At 47.2% G+C, this 22,877-nt stretch overlaps 1 protein-coding gene across 21 annotated transcripts in view; it reads right to left on the bottom strand.

Moving 5' to 3' along the window:
* The window catches only part of Oatp74D (Organic anion transporting polypeptide 74D), a 76,732-nt gene that overhangs the window by 32,763 nt on the left and 21,092 nt on the right, over positions 1–22,877 (bottom strand). For 9 of the 21 annotated variants that reach the window (XR_012998198.1, XR_012998199.1, XM_076365798.1 and 6 more), the window contains exon 3: positions 14,724–18,273. The exons of the other annotated variants lie outside the window; for them this stretch is intronic. The gene's annotated coding sequence lies outside the window, so the exon portion shown is untranslated. The remainder of the gene's footprint in view (positions 1–14,723; positions 18,274–22,877) is intronic. 21 annotated transcript variants of the gene reach the window in all.

The following is a 22,877-nucleotide window of genomic DNA, read 5'->3' as shown; positions in this document are numbered from 1 at the left end:
CTTTAATACATAATTATTATACAACACATGCAGAAGCTATAAAAGTCAGATCTTCCTTACCCAGAAGAAAACGAAGAAACGAGTAAATCCTTTAACAACTAAAAATCACATTACTTATTCCATTGAAATTAACAAAAATCAAAAACTATCAAAAAATCGACTCAACCGCACTAGCTTCTGAGCGACTCGTATAAATCGGCAGCAAAGTTATAGATTTTTTATTGCAGTGGCTACACATTCCACTTCTATTCTCGAATTCCCTCGTTCGAAGGCGAATCGGATTCAAATTTTCGCGCGACGCGTTCCTAGCGAAGCGGACGACGCACGACCGCGAGCGATCGTGGGAATGAAGCGCGAGGCGGATCCGCGATGGGCGTGCACCGGTCGCATCGACCAGGACGAGGACGAGGACGAAGAGGAGGACGAGGACGAGAACGAGGACGAGGACTAGAACGAGATCGCCCCGTTCAAGCGATTGAAGCCGCAGAACAACCTGACCGCACCGCACCGCGCACGGGAAAAAACGAAAAGCGAAAGCGAAAGCGAAAGCGAAACCGATGCGCGACTGTTTCGGATCGTTCGTAGAAACAGAAACGTTCCGGCGAACGTCGACACCGCATCGAAGAAAACTCGCTTACGGGCCGTGTATTCTTAAGCGACGACGCTCGACATTATTTCACGCCACTTATCCGTACCAGTGGCTGAATTAAAACACGCTCAGGCAACGAGCGAGCGTTCTCGTCAAAAGCGCGCCGGCAAAAAATTTACGAGCAATAAAATTAAATACGACACCGTATATCATGCTCATCAATATTTACGCGAACGAGTCGGTTAAGCGACGCTTCTTTCACGGACGGAAACCGTCGTCCCGTCGATCTATCCTATTTCGCGTCCCGTTTTCGACTCCGGACACGCGTTCAATCACGATAGTGCTGTTAACTTACGACCTGCTCGGGTACGCGAGATAGTTCAATCTACAGCATCATTTTTCTATAGGTTCGACGATAATACTTTGTTAAATAACAATTCACGCTTGGTAAACTTTAGCTTTGGCTAAATGATAAAACGATGAAGCGGTTATTTGAAATTGCACGCGTTTATTTTTATAACACCAACGAGCTTTCTGTTAGCATGTGGACTGCCACGAAAACTTTAACTATCACTTATTCCTGTACAGCTATGGTAAGGAAGAAAAATTATATGTTATCAAAATTATTAGGTTCCGCCTTTATACAGTTATTTAAACCGACGACCATTTTCATTCAAATCGGTTATCTCGCAAATGATATTTGTTTTCCAGTAATTATAAAGCTCCGGTCACCGATGACCACTGTGGCAGTTGACGTGTTAATAGGCCAATCGAGTAGTTAATTTTGAACTACCCCGTAAGATAGCTCGGTACGCAAGTACCTCGCACACACGATCAAAGGACACGACACTCTGCTCCGCGAGTCTAACGACGGCGTCGTATTTTCTCGAATCGCGTCGGGTTCCGTCGAATCTCGGGACGAACGTTCGTAATGGACGCGGTGTGGCGGTATGTGGCTCGGCGAACGAACCGAAATACGGTGGCCTAACACGGAGGCCCATAGGCATCTAGACCGACCACGCTGCCAGCTGGAACGACGACTATCAAGGTAGTTCCGCGTGGACAGAGACGTCACGTTGCCCGTTCCGTTGCCTGTCGGAGTACTTTCATTGCTGTTATACAACCGCGGATCGAGCGACCGACCGCTGAAAGGAGAAATGGGAACACGCAGAGGTTCTCACGCGAACGGAGCTTCCGATCGATCGCGTTTCCACGAGGAGGACCGCCCTCCCTCACCGTTCCCCGACGTCCCCTGCCCACCGCGCCGCGATTCCTCCACGATTCCTCGACGAATCCTCCTCGAACCCGCGGAACAACCAACCGTTATCCCTTAACCGTCGAGCTGAATTTCAAGGCATCTCGGTTTCTCTTTCTTATACGGTGGAGCTTCGAGATTTTTTCGCAACAGACTGTCCGTGTCGATTCGGAGTCTAGATTCTTGATAAACTATATCGGTACAATTTCGTTTCTGTGAAATACAATAATAGTTTCACGCCGAGACTCTTTGTGTGGACGTTTAAGGGGTGCTGCGCGAGTCGCAGTCGTTTTTCGGGCAATCTCCCATGCCGGACATTTCGACCGGTTATCTCAATTCACCGGATGAATACCGAACGATTCAATCGTGGACCAACGACGAGCGAATTTTGCTCAGCTCCACGACGATCATGCCGGAGGCAACGTTTGGCACGTGGAGACACATCAACGGGTCGTCGACTTTGCTCGATTCGAGGCAAACACGTGTATTTGTTTTGCTATTACGTTCGCTATTTTCGATGGCCGCGTAATAATACGTGTAAGCGATATCGTTTCGCGATAAACACCGTTGTTCCTCCTCTTCCCCGAAGGAAAGGAAGACGTGTTCCGTCGAATGCGGCGCTCGGTCCATCTGCAAATAGAACGCCGTCGTCGGCGACGCCGCGCGGTAGGCTGGATCGGAAAAATAGGTGACGTTTCGTTATAACTCTTCGACCGCACAAGGTATCCGGATGATATTTGCATTAGAATTGGATAAAAAATTATTATTTTGCAATGATAGTCATTGTGATATATTTTGTTTTTTAAATAACCTTTTAATTAATTGTTTCAACAATATTGTTTCGAAAAATGTTTCTAATTGTTTAATCGTTACCTATACTGTATTTCTGTATATATTTATAATATGAAGAATAGATCTTTATTTTTCTTTGATGATTTCCTATTATGGCTGATTTGTCGGTAGCAAATAATAACCTCTGAATACGAAAAGAAATTGTAAAAAGACAAGCAATTTCTTTTGCGAGAAACACACTTAAAATGTCTAACTTCTGATATTTACTACAACTAAATACAATACTCACGAGATTATATCAATTCCTTCATTCCCGAGGTGTATAGACGTTTAAGAACCAAAATATATGCGGCAGATATCGATTCGAGAAAGTTGCCTTTTTGGCAAAATGTAACCTACTTCGCCGGTCCAGCTCGCTGTGCGCCGCCGCGCCACACCGCGCCGTTTGAGCACCGCGCTCGAGCCTCGAGCCCAATAGAGAGAACAGAACGAAGGTGAGCTTTATCTCGCGGTGTTCTATCCAAGGCTTCGCGTGTAATCTCGGTCGCGGAGAAAGTGGAAAAGTGTATCACTGACTTCGTTCCCTACATACTCGGTTCGCTCGAGTTCCATCGATACGCGTTCACGCGTTCACGCGTTTCACTGGCTTCGCTCCCGCGTTCCGCTTTAGTCGAAAACGTTGCACGCCGATTTCTTCGGTTTAAGCGAATTCCGCGAGTCCGCCGTTCGTTTCCTTCGAGAAACCTTCGTGAACCGAGACCGCGGAAATCTTTCTGTTCCCATCGTCGGGATCCGCGGTTCGAAAGTTCGTCGATAAGAAACGCAGGGCAACGGTATCGCGGCGTGCACGTACGTTCACCTATTTTCGGAGCGCGGTCTAATATTAATCTCGACGATACCGGCCACTAAAATCGATATGCCCCAGCTGAACTGGGTCAAACAGTTCCACGCGTATTCCGACGTTATTTTTAATATCGCGAAATCCAGCCCCTCCCGCTGAGCGCTTCGTTTTCAAGGCGATTCGTCGAGTTACGCTGCCTCACATCGGCATCCTGCCTCAAGCTCGTCGCCGCATCGCTGCGTTTCGCGGCGCTCGCGCATAGACGCGGAAAACTATTCTTCGCTAAGAAGGGATGCTATTGAACCCGGAAATTAAAAAAATCATGAAACTCTGTATGTACGTAGAGTGAGTCGAGCCTGATACATTGCTATTTTTTGTTCGTGCCGAATTTCACTTTGAAGAGATGAAACCACCCCTTAAAAACAATTTTTCTTTTATGTGGATTATTTTCGGAAATATCTCAACGGTAAGAGATAGCGAAGAAAGATTTAAAAACAGCTACATTGTTCTGACGCGCCTATAAAATTGCAAAAGAAAGTAATTAATTTTAAAAATTGATGGTGAGGAATTTTGGAGAATTTTTATTTTGTATTAGGTTTGATTTACTCTACTTACAAAGTTTCATGATTCTTTGAGTTTCCGGGTTCGGTAACTTCCCTTGTAAGTTCATCGATATTTATTTTTAGTCATTTAAGTTCATCCCTTCTGTTTCTAGAAAAGTTTTCGTTCGTTTAAATCCTGGAAACTGGAGGTTTAAAAATAAACGATTAGGATTCACATCCGTATAACTTGATTAACCAAAATCGACGTGAACGTTCACCAAGCGGTTCCTATAAAGTTCAAAACGAGTCGAATCGCCGAAAATCTGGCGTTAAAGCCGTGTTCATTTACGAGTACCGTTAGACAATCGAATTCGTGACTATTGGGGATTCATTATTCCCACCATCTTTACACGCGGAGAGAAAAACGTTCGATTCTCGTGGCCCGTGCAAACGAATGACCGATAACTCGAAAACTCGGACAAATTCTGTAATTCCTCAGAACTCGGTTAACGCGAATTCCGTGAAAATCGTACGACGAACAGGCCGCGTCGCGAACAACTACGTTTCGTAGCTCCCTTCGACACCGTTGGCACGGTTCATCGAGAAGAGTCCACATAACTCTCCTCGTATGAACGCTGCGCAGCATACAATGCAATTTGAAGCAATTGCACGGGAGCAATTACATTGAAGAGTACGGGAGGCCGACCGATACACGTGTGCAGCGTTTCGACGAGCGAACGCGTGCTATCGAAAGGGGAACTCTCTTTGCCATCGGAACTTTTCGAAAATTTTTGCCAACTTCACGCGGCCGCGCGAGCTTCTCGCTTTGTTCCGACGCTCGTTTAAAGCGGCACAAGAAAAGAAACAAAGCGCGCACCCTGTTGCAAGCCGTTCGATCCTACTTATATCACAATGTTATTATCGTCCGTTCAACCGTTAACGTTCGATCGACGACGTAACAAAAGCGTTAAACGTGATCGTGTTCGTCGAGCGGCGTTCAACGGTCGTTCGCGTTAAATCCGGTATACGCTTAAAGCCTTTTCCGATCCTTTTAACGACGCAGGACCATCGCGTGCCCTCTAAACAATCGATTTTTCAACCTCCACGGGTCCTTACGACGCGGCAGCGTTTCTATTCCGTAATCGTTCACCGTTCTTCGATCGTCCTCCGACCTGAGAGCTGTACCGTTACCGATTTCGGTGACGTATCGGACTAACGGAATTTCGTTGGATCTTCGAGATGCGAGGAGATTAACCCTTTGAGGACAAATGCCGTGATATTGAAGACATTGGACTTCTATATTTAGATTCAGTAAACATAGTGATTTGAATGTTTAAGCAACGAAAGATCAGCGTATAGTTTCCTTTTCCTCTTTACCATTTACGATTTCAATATATGATATAGCTTTCTATGACCGCAACATTTGATACTCTAAGAAATCGTCGTCCCCGAAGGGTTAAGAGAAGAATCGTTACGGAAAATCGGAACTTTTCAGTTTTCGGATTCAATAGTAAAATTTGTTTGATCGTACGAAAGTTACATAATAACGCGACGTGAACCGCGTTTCACTGGAATACCACCAACGAAATATACGCTCGGGGGGACTCGAGAAAAATATTTTGCTCGTTCGCGCCGTCGTCCCGAGACCGTCGATATTTCGCCGATATTCTCGAAAGAAAAAGGAGGGTAACCGTCTTCTTCTTGCCCGGCGGAATCGGGTCCGCGTTTTATCTTTCGATATTCAAGCTGAGTTGTCCGAATACGCCGCATCACGACGGAGATCCGGCGAGGAGCGCGTCGATCGACGCATATCCTGCAGCTTCATCCTCGCGAACCGTCGCGGTTCCATGTTTTTCTTCGAAAGCAGACGCAGGCGAACGCATCGCGTTCTCGAGGCCACGGGTCGAGTCAGATAAGATATAATTATTCGTGTCGCAAAAATGGCTGAATCCACTCCGCCCCACCCTCCGCTTTCGCGCTTTCTACTTCTTATATACAATATGTCTCCTTTTTCCTTTTCGCTCTCCGAATTCTCCATCCTTTCAGCCGACCGTGATTTTTATGAAACTTCCCGTTTTCCCTCTCCCCTTCGACCCTGTTACTCTACTCGCGATTACTTGAAATTAAAATTCAAACTGACACTGTTTTTCAGAGTCGAGAAAATAGAAAAGGTGGAAGCTATGGTCGCCGATGTTACGTTATTTAAAAGCCGACAGATCGCAACAGAGACAGAAAGAGAAAGAGAAAGAGAGAAAAAGAGAGAGGGAAGGAGAAGGAGAAAGGAAGAGAGAGAAAGAGAATGACCGGTTTTTGCATCGTTTCTTGCAAAATTCGCCGAGATTAACATACGCGCGGTATATTTAAAGATGTGACGTCGAACAAAACGTGCTCTGCGGATTAAAAGGAGATGGGGGAAATAGAGAGCGACGGCAAAGTTTTACGAAACTGAAGGAAAATTTCAGTTCGAATGCGCTTCGACGCTAGACGTGGGTGTCTCGCGGCTCGGTCAATTTCTCTTCGATGGATACGCTCCACTTTTTGCACATCGATCTTTACACAAATGCAACCGAAACGCGTCTTACCTACTCCAACGCTCGGACAACAAACTTCGACGAGACAAGTACCCGTCCGAATTTTGGAACCTCATCATCGCGCGCGTCAATTCGAAAATTCGATTTACGATCGAGCGCAACCGAGTTTTCGAATTGCTAGCAAACAATTACGATAAGAAAACTGACTCGTCTGGATGAAATCATTGGATGAAAACAGTAAACTCGTTGGATGAAAATAGTAAATCGAGTGACTAGATACAATTTATCTTTGTTATGAAAGAACAAGTAATGTTATGTACATGGAACATTGAAAAATCTGGCGGATGTTAACACGTTAACCACAAGAATTTTGAGTGTTTTGTATAATAATATTGCTTGTTCTTTCATAAAAACGGCAAATAGTATTGGAATAGGTTATTAGCGGTTAGGTATCATAGTACTCGAGTCACTGTTTACACACACGTTATTTTTGTATTAATTTTATAAAACTTTAATGTACCACGCGATCGGTTGAATGGCCGGTTTTAAAATTTTCCGTTCTTCTCCGCTCATTTAACATTAAATCAATTCCCATATTACCCGCTTAATAATTAGTTTCTCAATTTTCGTCTTCCCTCCTGTTTCTGTTTTCAATAAGAAAAATTTATCGTTAAACTTGTTTACTTTCATTTTGTAACTAGTTATTTAACTAGTTACAGTAGGTACAGATTTAGTGTTAATAACGCTCGAACATTTTGGGTTGGTGCAAACGATTACATCAGTTAATTCAAACGTCACTTTAATAAGTGAAATGAACGGTAACTCGTAGTATGCAGTTTACATTTACGCGTCGAGCAACTGTTCTGTCTGAACGCTGATTTCTGACTTACCGCGTCTTCAGGTTGATCTGAGGTACGATGCGGAGTTCGCTTGTCGACCTAACGGTCGCATGCAGTAAAACGGTTAGAAAAAAGCAGCTGCAGGAGGCAGTGGTTCGAACATTTCCAAGTTTTCGAAATCTCCCCTTGCCTTATATCTGCACGACCTACAGATTCTTTTCAACTGTTCCACAGCGTATACGGAAAATATATATATAATGTTGTCGCGACGCAACAATCACACAATTATTTAGTTACTCGTGTTATTGAATATTCTCATTCGACATCAGTATCCTTCGTGTAATTGTCTAAGCATTTTCAAAGCTCCGGTCATCGGTGATGTGTCGGTCAACGTGTCAACCGCGAACAACAACGAACCATGGAATCGGACGTCGACTGTGAGGAGTGTTTTCGAACCGCGTCGATTCTCATGAGCAAACTTTGCCATCTCGTCCCGGACTTATCGCACCACAAATAAAGAAGAGGCAGATATCGCGATATCGTTCCGCGACGCTCAGATTAAACGCGGAAGATCCACCCGGCGTGGCATATCGGTGTGCCCCGACGTGAGGAAACAAACGAGCGCGCAGCCCCGTCTGCAACACGAATAGATAATTTACAGCTCTTCCTAAATACGTGGAGCGTAAGATCTGTCGAAACCATGCCGCGCCACGCTACGCCACGCTACGCCACGCCGGCCAACTTGAATTCCAGCGGAGAAAGGGGTCTTCTCGCTCCCTTCCAATTACCCGTCCAAGAACTGCTGCTCGGCTTCCTTTTCGAAGGCCCCGGAACGAGAGAACCGAACATGTTTCGAGAGATGACTCGTCAAGAAACTATCTCGGATCACGGAGGTCCTCGGAGTTCGAGCACTCGCCGAACACCGGCGACGAGTTTCGAATCTTCTTCCTTGCGCAGGAAAACGACTGTCGCCTATTTCCTTCGCTGTTTCTTTAACCGATTGAGTACCAGAGGTTTTGAAGTAAAACACGGTCAAAAAATCTGAACAGCGCAATAGCGCTTTCTAAATGGGATGCGAAAAGATTCGAGCGGCGCGATAGCGCTCCTTTTATTTCATGTCGAGATTAGCCCAGCAGCGCGACAACGCTTGTCTTAATCTATGTTCATACTATTATATACATTTATTAATTTATAATAGGTAACAACGAAATACAAAATGTATTACTTGAATTACTTATATACAAAACGAAGTGGCGATGCGACGTACGTGCGTCTGAAAAATAGAGCGCGTTTCGTCAGATTGAGAATGTGCCGTCGGTTGTCCGTATCGTTCAAATGCACTGAGTTCTTTCGAAATGAAATCTGAAAAGCACGAAAGCGGCGCTTGGGACGCAAACGGTTATAGTACAGAACAACGTTATACGACGGCGTCCAGTGGCAAACAACGATTAACGCATCATCCGTCAGATGGAAATGTCCCTTTAATCTTCTACAATTCCGCGCGATCGAATACGGTTCTGCAGAGCACGGTCGCCTCTTTTTTCAGAAATGTTTATACCGATAAAGGTTAATCTGGCAACGGTACGTAGAGGTTTCTCGGTCGTTAGTCGACCGCCGAACGGTCACCGAAACGATATCGGAACAGAATGAGAGCGCGTAGACGTGCGGTCATCGAGCGGTACGGATAAACGGTAGTTGCCATCGAAGGTGGCAGTCGGCCGACTATTTATTCATTACGGAGCTAGGGTAGCTGTTTTCCCGGCACGATTGCCCGCGTGCTCGGCCATGCTCCGTCTCAAACGCGTTTATAAATAACTACTCAGACCTGCGTGTATCCGTGATTACGATCAAGGAAGATAGCAGAGTGCACGTCGGTCGCGTTGCCATTGGTCCGCGAGTCGCGGGACACTTTCTTTGTCTTACGCAAAATCTGCTAGTTCCCGCGTGCTATGCGGTTCGGGATAAAATTTTACTGGCCCTGCGTCCCGGGTGCCAGTTGCTCGAGCGATCTCGGGTTCAGGAGATCTATTCAATTAGACGTCTAGCTGGATAATCAGCTGATTGAAAGGAACCACGGTGAAATCTTGACGTGGCACTTCTTCTGCCTTCCCAAGGAGAGGGAAAGAAAAAGAATGACAACAATAGCGACAACGATTTTGGCGGGACCACAGCAACTGGTTTACAATTCGATCGCGCCGCAACCTCTGATGATCGGCGGCGATCCATAATTAAGTTCCGAGTATCCGCGGACCGCAACGATACGAAATTCATAAAAAGCACGCGATCTTCTGCTCGTAGAGGCGCTAATTTTCTCGCGATATTCTCTTTGCTCCGTTCTTTCGCTTTTACCCGCTTTTTCCCATCGTTCCTATCAAGTCCTTCTTCTTCTTCTTCTTCTCCTCGTCTCTGCCCCTCTACGTCAGATCCGCCTTTCTCTTTCTTTTTCTCTTCTTCTCTCTGTTTCGTTCGTCGAGTTTGGTTTCACAGGTTGCGCAGCAATTTCATGCCGCATACGAATCCACCGCGGCAGCAATAAGGAAAGCAAACGTACACGAGCCGATGCAGTTTATTTAGCTAATGACGTTGAACAGCCCGGGGTCGAGTTATTAAGAAGCCGCTACAACGAGGCGAAACACCTCGAACCGAAAATTCAAGCTGGCCAGCAAGAGATCGTGGGAATGCGCTTGTTCCGGGCGGCCATCGCGTTTCGCGTGCGCGTACCATCTCGATTCCGACATTGCGACGTTCTCGCTGCTATCCTAGGTGGACAGCGCGTCGAAAACGACGGTAAGGATTTCTGAAAAACTTCATCGTACTGTTCCCATCATTAGCTGTATCATATCCTTGCTTTATTACGTAATAATTAGACGAAGATGCTTTGACTATTTCTCAAATGTTTAATATCAGCATTTTTTCTCCGCATTAACTTCTTGACGTATTATTTACTTTTTCTACTAAGCTCGTGTAACATTTTACAATTGGCAATTTGGAAGAAAAGTAGCAAAATTTTCCTTTTCACTTCAAGCAGAAATTCAATTTGAAGATAATACATTGATAATAGTTTGCTTTGATCCGTGGGCAATGAACAACATTGATTTCTGTTAAATTAATCTAGAAATCTTGATCACAAATCTCACTCGTCATTGTATGGCAAGGGGTTAAAAGAAACACTGTTTAAAACTATTTCAATATAAATTGGAAAGATAATACTTTTCTAGAAACGAAAATCTAAACAATATTTTTTATGAATTTCGAAAATTGCAAAAGTTTACTGCATCACAGACAAAATATGGTTTCAAGTTGCAAATACATATTCTATCGTAATAACAATAGACGTAGGAAGATAATGTGGCAGTACAGAAATAAACAATTATTTTTCTGTGAAATATCAAGTCCCTAGTGTTTGACGATTTCGTCACAATGTGGCGGCGCCTTCCTTTTACGCGTCGCCCACACTTTCTCCGCCGAATTTTCCATACAACGATAACAAGCTCGTCGTTATTGTTCCCGACCGGTATTGAACATCGTGTGAAAGTTGCTTAACCGACGAATAGGGAGGGGCCTCGAAAAGAAGCGGGTTGGATTTTATGGGGGCTCATTATCAGCTGTACTCGTTCCTCTTTCCTCGATTTTGTTATCGTTGACCGTTCAGAATCGCGTCCGCGACTTTCGTCGCCGATAATTTTCTTGCCGATCCATTTCCCATCGAAATGATCGCAATTTCGTCCAACTTTATTGTACGAATGGCCAAAAAAACGCGACGCGGATGTTAATAGAAGGACCGGACCGTTTTCGCTCGATTCATCCGACTCGATCGCATGCGTGACAGTCGATCACCGCGTACTACGGCCAAACGGCAGTTTTCTGGACAAAACTCAATAAATCAAAAAGTACGAGTGACACAAAGAAATGCTTCAGACAAAAGTTGTAGAGCTAAATATATGGTAGTAATATTTTTTTTACAGTACAGCCATATTATGAAGTTTTTTCAATGACAATGGAAATTTTGCGTTTCGATTCCGACGTTATATAAATAGAGAAACGGGGTTTATTTACATAAAATTTCGATTTTTGAAATGAAAATCATTTTGTATAGCAGACTACTTAGAAACACATTGGTAACCTCCAAATTTCGTCATGTGAATAATCGAATTTTAGGGTTTTGTTCGCAAGCGGCCGCACTGTGCGCTGTTCCGTTTTATTTTCGACGATCGCGAGCGGTCGGAGGAATCGATAGGTAAGTGAAGACACGGTCGCGGATGTGTGGAGAATAATTAGAAGCGACATGTAACGCGAAAGGTAAAAGTTGGCGGGATTTCATTTTCGACAAGGAACACGTCCGATTCGGGAATCGTCGCTGGGTAAGATGCGTCGAGAACGTGATTGTCCCGGGAGTCAAGTATCGATGGACAACTAACTATAGGCGACAACTGCGGCTATTGGAATTTACTAGTGCAAAGTGTGCTCCAAGTAACTGGTGGCACAAGTAGGCGCGAGTAAAAGTTACAGGCGATCGAGTCGGCGTTCAATAAACGAAATTCCCGTGTTCCAGGTCGCGTGACTATGCAAATCACTCGCGGCAACCGGCAGTGACAGTGTAATAATGACCGTTCTCACTTATAGCGGGATGATGTTTACACGGGTGCCCGCGATGACGATCGATCACGCGACGCTCTTGAAACGCGATAAAGGATTTCGGGACCAGATCGACGATTGATCCGTGAAAAATGTCACGGAACCCCTTCCACGCTTCTCATTCATTCGCACAATCCACGGGTACGTCTTCGAAACGAACCACGCAACATTGAAACTCGCGTTCGAGTGGATTCGCGATCTCGCAGTCCCGGTCTCGAACGAAGCTCGATTGGAATGGGAAATACGCGCATATGGGAGGATCGGTTTTTTCACTGTTGTTTTTGCGGTCGAAAGTGAACGCGCTCGCGCGCGAGGCAAATCCGCCCCGTGCAGTTTTTGCGCGGCTTATTGCGATTTAAAGTCGATTTAGGCGCGGCCACCGCGTCGCTCGGCTTTGATCATCGACAACCAAAAAAGTGAACGATCAATGATCACCTGAAACCGGCCTGGCTCGTCTCCGGTCTCCGGTCTCCGGTCTCCGATCTCTGGACTCTGGACTCTGGACTCTGGACACCGGTCTCCTGTTCCTCGCTGGAGAAGCTTGCGGAACTTCACCGGACGATCTTGGATTTTAGCGAATTTACGCCGCAACTTTCTCCGACTAGCCACGCGATCGAAGACCGATCGGAGCAATCAAACGCGAGCAAAGTGGAAATACTCGGAAGGGAAGCGTGTGCGGCGGTCGGGTGGGGACGGTCCTTTCCTTCTCGAACAACAACTGAACTGGAAAGCTCGAGGAACGGAGGAGAATGAAGCAGATATCGTAAAAGGTTACCTCCGAAAGGACGGTGGAAAGTGGAAGAAAGTGTGGCGGCACCTTTCCTACTCTGCCAATAGAGGGCTACTGACACCTAACAGCCTTTGTCGCTCTTGCTCAGTCCTTTCGAGCCATGGGTCTGCCAGAAAATCTTACCGATGATTCCACTGGTAGATCCCGGACGAAACGCTCTCACCCTCTTCCCTAATCTTTTCGAATCTCTTCCTCCTTCCGTAACATTACAGGCCGCTTCAAAAGCCTCGGGGAAGGAGACGAACAGCGCCGAACGGCCAAGTACACGCTTCGACTGTCCGTTGAACGGTCGCAAAGTAAATATTTTTTATCAGTCCATGTCGAATTTCGCATTCCCGCGGTAGATCTATGCCGAGATGCCTAACGGTACCTGATCTCCCCTTGACTGGCAACGCGCGTGCATCGCAACCGGGCAACCCACCTCTCGAAACTCGTCGAAGCTGCAACTTGGTGAGAACGTGACTCGGATGCATCGGTGCGCGAAAGTGGAAAGACCGGCGTCGAACGCTCGGTGGCGAATTCGACGCGTGCAACTTCTCACCTGTTGCGCGAGGCGCGATATCGATAGCGCGGACCGTTTCGTTTCGGGCACCGTCCAGGTGGGAAGCGCAGCTAGTAATTATCAATCCGTGGGTTCTCGCATCGATTTCCTTCCCGCTCAATCGGAGACGAAACGCGCGAACTATGTATGAGGACGTGGGGTGAAACAGAACAGCAATATTTTTTCATAAATAAAGAGCTCGCATCGAATTGATATCGCGTGACATCGTTGTAATAAGTCCTCGGTGTAGCTTGAAATCGATTTGCAGAGTGCGAGTTATTTTTCGATTACAAACATTGGAAAGGTATTCAGTGAAATGTTTTGATGTTACTTAGATATTAGAGCCATTTCTTTTTTACCGTTCAATTAAAAAATTGAATATGATGGCTGCAGGATATGGGTTCTAATTCTTCAACTGTATCTTTGACATTTGAGTTATTTCTTTACTCCATGCCAAACTACGAATTTTAAACGCTTTTCTAAATTATGATGCGCGGGGCAAAGCGGAACACTTCAGCACAGACCAGTGCTTCGTGGTTTCAATTGGTTATGTGTAATAGTGTCGATGTCCAGCAAATTAAAATCGAAGATGAGATAAAAACTGACTAATTAGATTGCACCAATGCAGAAAAAGGTGGCATATCTTCGTATGATTTTACACGAATTCTACCCTACCCCTTTCGCGAAGCGGACATCTCGATACCTTTAGAAAATCGTGTTACCTTTCGTAACTAAATATTCTTATTAAAAAAATCTTCCGTTTCCTCATAACCTGAGGTCTACTTAAGTCTACCAAAAAAGACTTCAGGCGTTTATTGCTCCAGAAACTTTGTTGTCACAATTAAAAAAAAAAAGCGTTCCATTTTACCCTACTTTCCCCTACAGGTTCGCGCGTCGCGTGTCGCGTGTCGAGTATTACGCGAGCATTCTCAACCATGCGGTACGAGCGAGCAGGTCCGAAGCACAGACCACGAACCGACATCCTTACTGCCGTTTTCGGAGCAGCGCGGATTCCATCGTTATAGCACGTGCCCATTCAAGAATAAATCGCAAGTTGCTAGAACATTTACACGTCCCTTTTGTAATCGCTAGCATAAAAAGCTTCATAGAGATGTAAACGTTTCCCTTGCACGGTGCACAACGAACGTCGACGCCTGGGAACGCGCGACCGTCATCGACTCGTCCGACTCTTCGATGAGAGCCGATCGACGAAAGCCGTCGATGGCACGGGCGAAGGTCGACGCGCGTCGAGCAGCGGGAATCGGAGCAGCGACACGACGGTCGCGGTCCAGATTTGCGGTGGGTCAAGAGATCGGCCGGCGATTCGCGTTTCACGGTTTCGCGAAAAGCCGAGGAGTCGCGACGTACCTGTCACACGCAGTTCGCTCGGTCTTTCTCCCGCTAGCGGTCGACTAGCTAGCTGGCTGGCTGGCTGGTCGGTTGGCTGGTCTGATAGCTGGTCGGATAGCTGGCTGGCTGGCTGGTTTGCTGGCTTCTCTTTCGCGATGTTTCGCGGTCTTTCTCTCTCTTTCCCCGTGTGTCTCTCTCCGTCGGTCTATCTCTCTGTTTCTCTCGCCCTGTTTGGTCAGGGCCATGCGTCATCGGCGCAGAATTGGCTGCGCTTCGGAGGAACGTGGACGCGGACACGGACGCGGTCCCGACCGAAGAAAGATCGCGCGCGTGCGGCAGGATTGGCCACGGACAACGGCAACGACGAGAGCGAGCGCACCGTACGCGGAGATATTTGGCGGGCTCGAAAATAGCAACACCGTTGTCCTCTATGGTGCGCCGCGCGTGCTCCCTTCTTCCGCTGGGCCGCGTTCACGTTCGCGGTCGTGGTCGTGTTCTGCGTCGTGGTCGTCGTTGTCGTCGTCTGGTAGTTCTTGTTGCTCTTATCGGTCCGCACGGCACTGGCAGGCTCGCGCGCACCGCCCGGTAACTCGGCCGGTCGACCGACCGATTCGCACTTTTCCGTAGCACGCGTTCGACTCGCCTCGTATACGTCGTCGGTCGTTGTTGGTTGACCGCTTTCCGCTGTTCCCTCACTCGGTCACCAGCTGCGCGCCTCGTATCTCCGGATGCGGCGAGCCAGCAGCACTCGCGGCGCGATTAGGGCGCGTCGATACCGCGCCAATTGCACCAGATAACCCCGAATTCTGCGCGATCCGCGTTCCGCCGTCCGTTCCCAGCTCTCTCCGATCTCCCGATTCCCCTTTCCACCCTAACTACGGCCGAGCGACGCGAGCTCCGCTCCTCCGCATCTGCTGCTCCGGGTTAGGTCGGTACACCTACCGGTCACCCATCCCTCGCGAGATCCTCTCGGCTAAGATCGACCCGCGATCCGCCGACGCGTCAGCTCCGCGAACGCTCCGAACTCGAGCCGTTCATGCTCCGTACGCCAACGATTTTCCACCCCCGACACGCGCCGCGCACAGGGATCGATGCGTCCGGAACGAATCCAACTGGAACGTCGTTCAGAAACTAGGCTCCCTCCTTCGAAACCCGCGATCTCGCGCGGTGCTCGATGTCCGTCCGCGCTTCGGCGTCGTTACCCCGTTGTCTATCCACCGAAGGAACCGTCGGACGGAGTCAAGCTCGCCTGTGCCCGGTTCCCATTCGTTTCCTCGTCCCGTTTCTCCGTCGCGGTTTCCTCTCCGCCGTTCGCACGTGCACGCGGCTCGAAACGCCGGAATCCCGTCGAGCAGGCCGAGAGAGAAACGAGGAGATACTCGCGGCTCCGCGGATCGCGCGCGACTGACCGAGGGCGAGAGTCGTTATTGGGAGCAGAGCGCCGGTGAAGTCTGTTCGTCCGCCCCTCTCATGGGTCTCCGTCGGTCGGTCTCCGTCCCGCCGGCACGCTGACGCATTCGCCGTCTCCGTCGGCCGGCGTGCCCCACTCTCGCTAGCTTTCCGTCGCTCTCGCTCGCTCGCTCGCTACCCGCTTCTCCACCCTCCGTTCGCCGACGACACGGGCTTTTCCCTCTCGCTTCTTCCCACCTTTTTTCCCGTCTCGGACTCTCTCCTCCTGGCGGCGGCTGGCTCGGTCTCGTTCCGTTCGCCGAGACGGAGCGCCTTCGGTTTCTCTCGTTCGCTCTTGGAACGTTCACTCTCGGCTCCCGATCGACGCGGAGCAGGCGCGAAACGAACGAAACCGAAACTTAAGCTCTCGGCTGTCGCCTCCTCCGTCTCTTCTCGCGCTGCTGGCTCGCCGCGCGAGCGACTCGGATTCGCCTGTTCCTCGTCGCCCGGCACTCTCGGCACTCTCGGCACTCTCGGCTCACGGTCCCGTTCCCGTTCCCGTTCCCGTTCCCTGCGACTGTCCTTCTCTCCTGATCACGCTCTCTTTTTCTCTCCGCTGGTCTCCTTCGTTCTCCTCCGTTCTCCACCGTTCTCCTCCGTTCTCATTCGCTCTCCCTGGCCGCGTCTCCTTTTCTCTCGCGGAGCCTCGGACTGCCGTCTCTTTGCGCGGAGCTCGTGCTCGCGTAGGCCTCGTTCCGAGCCGAGAAGACGCGGCGCGCTGTCCGAAACTGGTTGGAGAGATGGCCGGCCAGCCACTCGTTTCGGCATCGTAATCAACTGGCCAGACTGCTGTTCCACGCACACGGTCGACCATCCCCTCTGCGATCATCGTTCTCACCCTACTTTTACCCACCCCTTCTTTCTGCATTCCAGACGAACCTCGACGAAGGGAACGAGACCTCGATGCGCGCGTTTACGCGGCTACGCGCCGCTCCACGCCGCGCCTGGACCCAAAAACTCTGGCAGCTGTTCCATCGGTCCGATCGCTCCGCGATTAGGGATGTGTGCGGCTACCCGAGATTTCCGGGACTCAAGCCTAGGCTGTTGGAGCGAGGAACGTTTCCACCGGGTCGTCCGAAACGATCTCCGATGAAAAATCTTGACCCGAATCGAACGTCCGCCGACTCAACCTATATTTTCTGGCACCCCCGTCCGCGACACGTTCGCCGCTTCGTTTCCTTCGGTGAACGCCGCGACCCGTTTTCGCGGTCAAAATCCATTCGCGCAACCACCGACGACCACGAGACTAGTCGACGCGTGGAAACTCGACGCAAAAAACCATAGAATTCGAGTGAAAGCGGCGACTCGCCGTAACGGTGATCACGAGATCGATGCTCGCCGAGACTCGGTCGATTTCGTCCCTGTCGAGAAAACGATTCTCGAAGTTTGCTCTTTTCGTCCAGAGGACGATCGAGTCGCGGCAACCTTTTCGCGCGTTGCAAATTTTCACGGAGACACGCCGAAACAAACGGCCGAACAAACGAGGTAACGCCTCGATGAAAGTTCCCGTAGAAAGTGTAGGCGAACGAGCGAACGAGCGAGCGAGCGACTTCCTAGATACGATCAAATTACTTCCGAGAACGGGGTGCAATGGAATTTCGTTTCGTTTCGTTTCGTTTCATCTCGTCTAGCCTCGCGATCCGTCTTTCCGACTCGTCGGTCCGCTCTAACCTCCGACCTCGTCTTCCGCGATAGTTTTCGACATCGCGCGCAAGGCGAATTCGGGTTCGAATTCTCTTCGAAAGTTCTTACGCAATCGCAGACGCGACCGTAACACGCTCCAACTCGAAATTAATGAAAAGAACGTAACCCGTCCGACGTTCCGAGCCTTCCGCATCGAAAAACCGAGCCGGTCGATTCCACCACGCAAAATCGAGGACGCGAACCGGATTTCTATTCGGAGGAACCATTCGTGAAATACCGTGAGCCCAATTTCAACTCTACGTATCAGGTTCCAAATTTTTCTTACCCGTGTGGCGGAATTTGCTAAAATCACCACGAGAAAGCTACGAGATCTACGAACATTTCTCGCTCCTGCTCGATTCAACGATCAATATATAAGCTTCCCATGAACCTCCGTCGCTCGTCCTCAAAACACGCTCTTCACGTGCAGACAAAACTAGCCAAGGAAAAAATATTAAAACATGTAGACAACCTGAATATAACAAATAATGCTCTACTCTACCACAAACATCCATAACACATCAGGACCAGATATATATATTCACAAGCAGCAAACTCAAAATTCTACCCAAAAAGTCACTTGTACGGTTAACACTACATTCTTAACAGCTGCCTAAAATTAGCATACTTCCCCAGAAAGTGGAAGACAGCAAAAGTTAATTCAAATTAATCCTTTGCCAAATAATGACGAGTCAGACTCGTGATGAAGATTTCTAGACGAATTTAATAACAACCTGTTGCTCATTATCCACGGATCAAAGCAAACTATTTTATTATTATCAATTTATTATCTCCAAGTGAAATTTCCACTTCAAGTAGAATTGAAAAATTTGTTGCATTTCTTCCAAATTGTCGGTAGAAAAATGATACACGAGCTTCGTAGTGAAAGTAAATAGTACGCCAAGGGGTTGAAAGGCCCGGGAAACAGGAACACCTACAGCTAAGGTTAATCCAGAGCATCTCCTCAGCAATGTATTTGAAAAACAACTACTGAGGTCCTTTTTCTATGGTATCCAAACCCATAGCATCCTAGTCCCCTATCAATTTGGATTTCGAACAAACCACTCGACCATCCAGCAGCTGCTCAAAGTTACGGAACATACCATCATATCACTTTTGAAATAAACAAGAACAGACTAACACGAATGGGGTCCTCCTGGACATAGCAAAAGCTTTCGACACTATCTGGCAACAAGTCTACTGCGCATCACAAAAATATTAAAGGGTTATCTACAAGGCAGTAACCTTTCAGTTTCAGTAAATGGAGCATACTCCACCCCCAGAAAAATCTCTGCAGGAGTCCCAGAAGGATCTATCCTAGAACCCATGTTATTCAATCTTCACATAAACGACCTACCAGTTCACAAAAACACACAACTTGCCATATACGCAAACGGCACAGCCCTCTACGCCTACTCCTGGTCTCACGAGGCAGCAACGAAATATCTCCAAGAAAACCTAACTCTAATCTTAGAACTCAACAATACCTGAAAAATCAAAATAATCCCATCCAAGACACAATCAATAGCCTTTCCCAGGAAAATAAAGAAACCTTCCAGCCTGATTAATATACAAGGTATAAACATCCCATGGTTCCCCTTGTAAAATACCTGGGTTATACCCAGAAACAAAATTCTTGTGGAGACAAGTAATCAGCGCCACTGTTACAACCCAACTTTAATCGTCGATCGCCGGATTCATTTCGATTTCTACCCAACGACCAACGATATCGCCTCTAACCATCGACGCAATAAAATTACCATTTCTAGGTACACAGCCAACCCTGGCAAATAGAAACGCGTTGGACGCGGTAAGATTTTCAATGGATCGTTCGACGGAACGAGAGAAAGAGAGAGATAATCGGTTCGTCTTCCCGTGTTAGGTCTTCTTTCTAACTTCTAACTTCTAAGGTCTAACTTCTTGAAAGATTTTCGAAATCTCGACCAACCGGGAAACATACCCCACTCGAGGAAAGAATGAAAAAAACTCTTTTCGCATGGCTGATTGGACCTGCGCGATGTCATTCCGCGTTACGAAAATACTTTCGGTCTATGCGAGTTCCTTTCTCCCAGCCATACGCCGTCGGCCGTGCACTTGCAGTTGCCGAGCCGACGCGACGGCATGAATGGGTTCATTATAAACCGTGCGAAACCACGATTTCGGTACGCGGAATTCTTTCGCTCGGACGTTACGTTAACGCCGGCCGCGTAATGCGCGATAACCACCGGAAACCGAGCGCCGTTACTCCGTCGCGTAATCCGTCCGAGTAATCGGTAAATACACACCGATTGTCGAGGTATGCCGTTGATCGATTACGCGCGAGCGAAGCACGGAAATCTTAATCGAATATCTGCAATCGTCGAATCGGACAGGGTCCGACAATTGAATTGTCCCCGACTTCGTGCTGTGAAAAAAGCTGAACTTCAAGTCGTATTTTTGTCAGATCTGTTAACCGATCATCACCTGTCAAAACGGTAAACTGTCCGTTTAGTTCATTGTTCAGCATTGTTCAATATGTGATTGTGATTGCTCCTTTTGAAGCAACAAAGTCAAACAAGGAAATCGTGAATAATTTAAAATGTGAATCGAAAATTCGTGCAATAAAAAATATTTGGAGACAAAAAGCAAATTTGGTGGTGGATGAGAAGAAAAGGCAACATCAATCGCAATAATAGGAAATATGAAGAAACGTTTGGAAAGAAATTCACGGCATAGTGCAAATAAATTGCAAAATAAAAGGCAGAGGTGTTGAAATATTGAAAAATGGGCTAAAGGCAAAGCCGTATAAGATGTAGGAAGAAAGTAAGATACAAAAGAAGAGAGTAAAAAGAATGAAGGACTTCAACGCGACGAACCGCGAGCGGCAGTTTGCAAAACATTGTTTTCTTCGATGAAAAGATTTTTACAATTCGGTAAGTTGTTAAGAAACAAAACAATGAAGTTTGGTTGACGAGAGATCTACAGATATGCAACATTTGGTAGCCACTCACGCACAAAAAGTTGCATCTGCAATGGTCCGAGCTGCTATCACTCACAATGGAAGTACTCCACTTGTTTTTGAGCCTCAAGGAGTAAAAATTAACCAACAGATTTGTCGTGAATTGGTTTGGAGGACTGTTTGAAGCTTTGGTCACATAAACACTTTAAATCAAAGACATGACATTCGAGCAATACTCCGCATCAACTTACAACGCCAAAGGAACATAAAATTGGTTGAGAAACAATGTTTCCAATTTCATTTCCACTATTGAATGGCCGTGAAATTCTCCAGATTTGTATGCCATGGATGTTTTCGTTTATCTATATATCGAAGACTGAAGTATGCTCTAAAAAACATACCACTTTGGAAGCTCTGAAAAAGGCACTTAATCTTGAATGGAAGAAAATACCACAGCATCACTTGCAGGCTTCTTACAGTAACTTTTTTCAACGTGTAAATAATATAATTGTACACAAAGGTGGTCCGCTTAACCTCAAAGTATATTTTTTAACCTTTTAACTACAGTACGTCACTATAGTGGCTTTCGTGGTTATCATATTCTTAAACGGTACGCCACTGAATTGACTCACTCTGTTTCCAGATATATTTAACACATCGCCTGACTGCCCACGTCATTTCTTTCATTTCCCATTTGTTTCGCGTAAACAATATTTCCTAACAACATTTCTAATGTCGCAGTAAGAAGCGTGAGACACAGATTCACGCGGTCCGTGTTGAAGCTGCAGAGATAGCATTGCGGAAAATCCCGTGGTAGCTAACAGGTTGGATGTAAATATATACAATGATCCCAATGTTTCCAATAAAAATATTCATTAGAAAATGATGGCGGTTTTTCACCAATTACCGGACCCCGTAAACGCGCGGGCAGCAGTCGACGAAGCTCTAGCCCATGTCGAACGTGAGGATTCGCGCGTCGATTGGCATTCGACTCGTCTCGCGCGGCGAAATGCGTTCGTACACGCATCGCGCGTGAATCGCGGTGCACGTAACGTCGCTCGTACGACGCGCCGACACGTCTCTTCCGCCGGCAGCGATTCGCTCGCGTAAGATTCGCCTCGAGCGAGTACCTACGCGTCGCAACGCGACGGAACGCGCGAGGAGCCGACGGGTACCGTTATGCGAACACCGCGTGCTCGGCAATTTTCTACGAACCGAAAGGCTAGCCGACGAAACGCGACGAATCCTAGTTCGAAAACGAACGATCGCCGAATGCGCGGGAATTCGTGGACTGCCGACTGCGACAATAAATAAGTTCCAGCCTGAAGACCGGTAATAACATCGAGATCGCTTAATTCGAAATAGCCGCGTTCGCTCGAGTCACTCGACACGCGCGATCGTAGAACGGTCGAGTGAACGTTCAACATCAAGACGCTCGAAGATCGAAGGGCTTCAATGAGTTACTACTACGTAATGTTTCGAACAAGATAGACTGTCCCGAACCGATCAATCAGATAAAATTCAATATACCAAACCATTCACTCAGACACTACTCCTCTATTCGATACACCGAATTCTAAATCTAGATTTGGTAATACTGACAGCACCAATAGGATTCGCACCGCTGCAAACGAATACAGTGACCAGACCGATTTCTTCTACGATAATAGCTCGAAATGTGAGACGATAACTCTCGCGAAATGAGGCATTGATCCCCCTTTTCAAACCCACTCTGCAATAATACTTGTTATCTTGTTATAAGTATTAGTTATTAGTACATTGGTATGAATACTGTTGGATAAGTCAAATACCGGATTGTGAAGTCTTATTATAGTTTATACTCTCAGACGTATGCGTAAAAAGAGATTTAGTAGCCGTCGATAAATTGAAATTAAATGAAATAATACGCCGCTCAGGACATTTCAAATATTTAGGTCTTCGAGGAACGCGGTCCAACTCAGACCGCGGCGTTTTTACCAGTGGTCTACACGTGAATCCTATTAACATAAATGAAAGGGCTACGCGCTGCGTTCCGCGACGAATGGAGATTGACCTTCGTCGAGATAACGTAACCTTGATGCGTCATTTTTATACGAATCCGT

Source organism: Nomia melanderi, chromosome 3 (genome assembly GCF_051020985.1).
Source record: "Nomia melanderi isolate GNS246 chromosome 3, iyNomMela1, whole genome shotgun sequence".
Taxonomy (NCBI): Eukaryota; Metazoa; Arthropoda; class Insecta; order Hymenoptera; family Halictidae; genus Nomia; species Nomia melanderi.
This window is presented reverse-complemented; position numbering and strand designations above follow the sequence as displayed.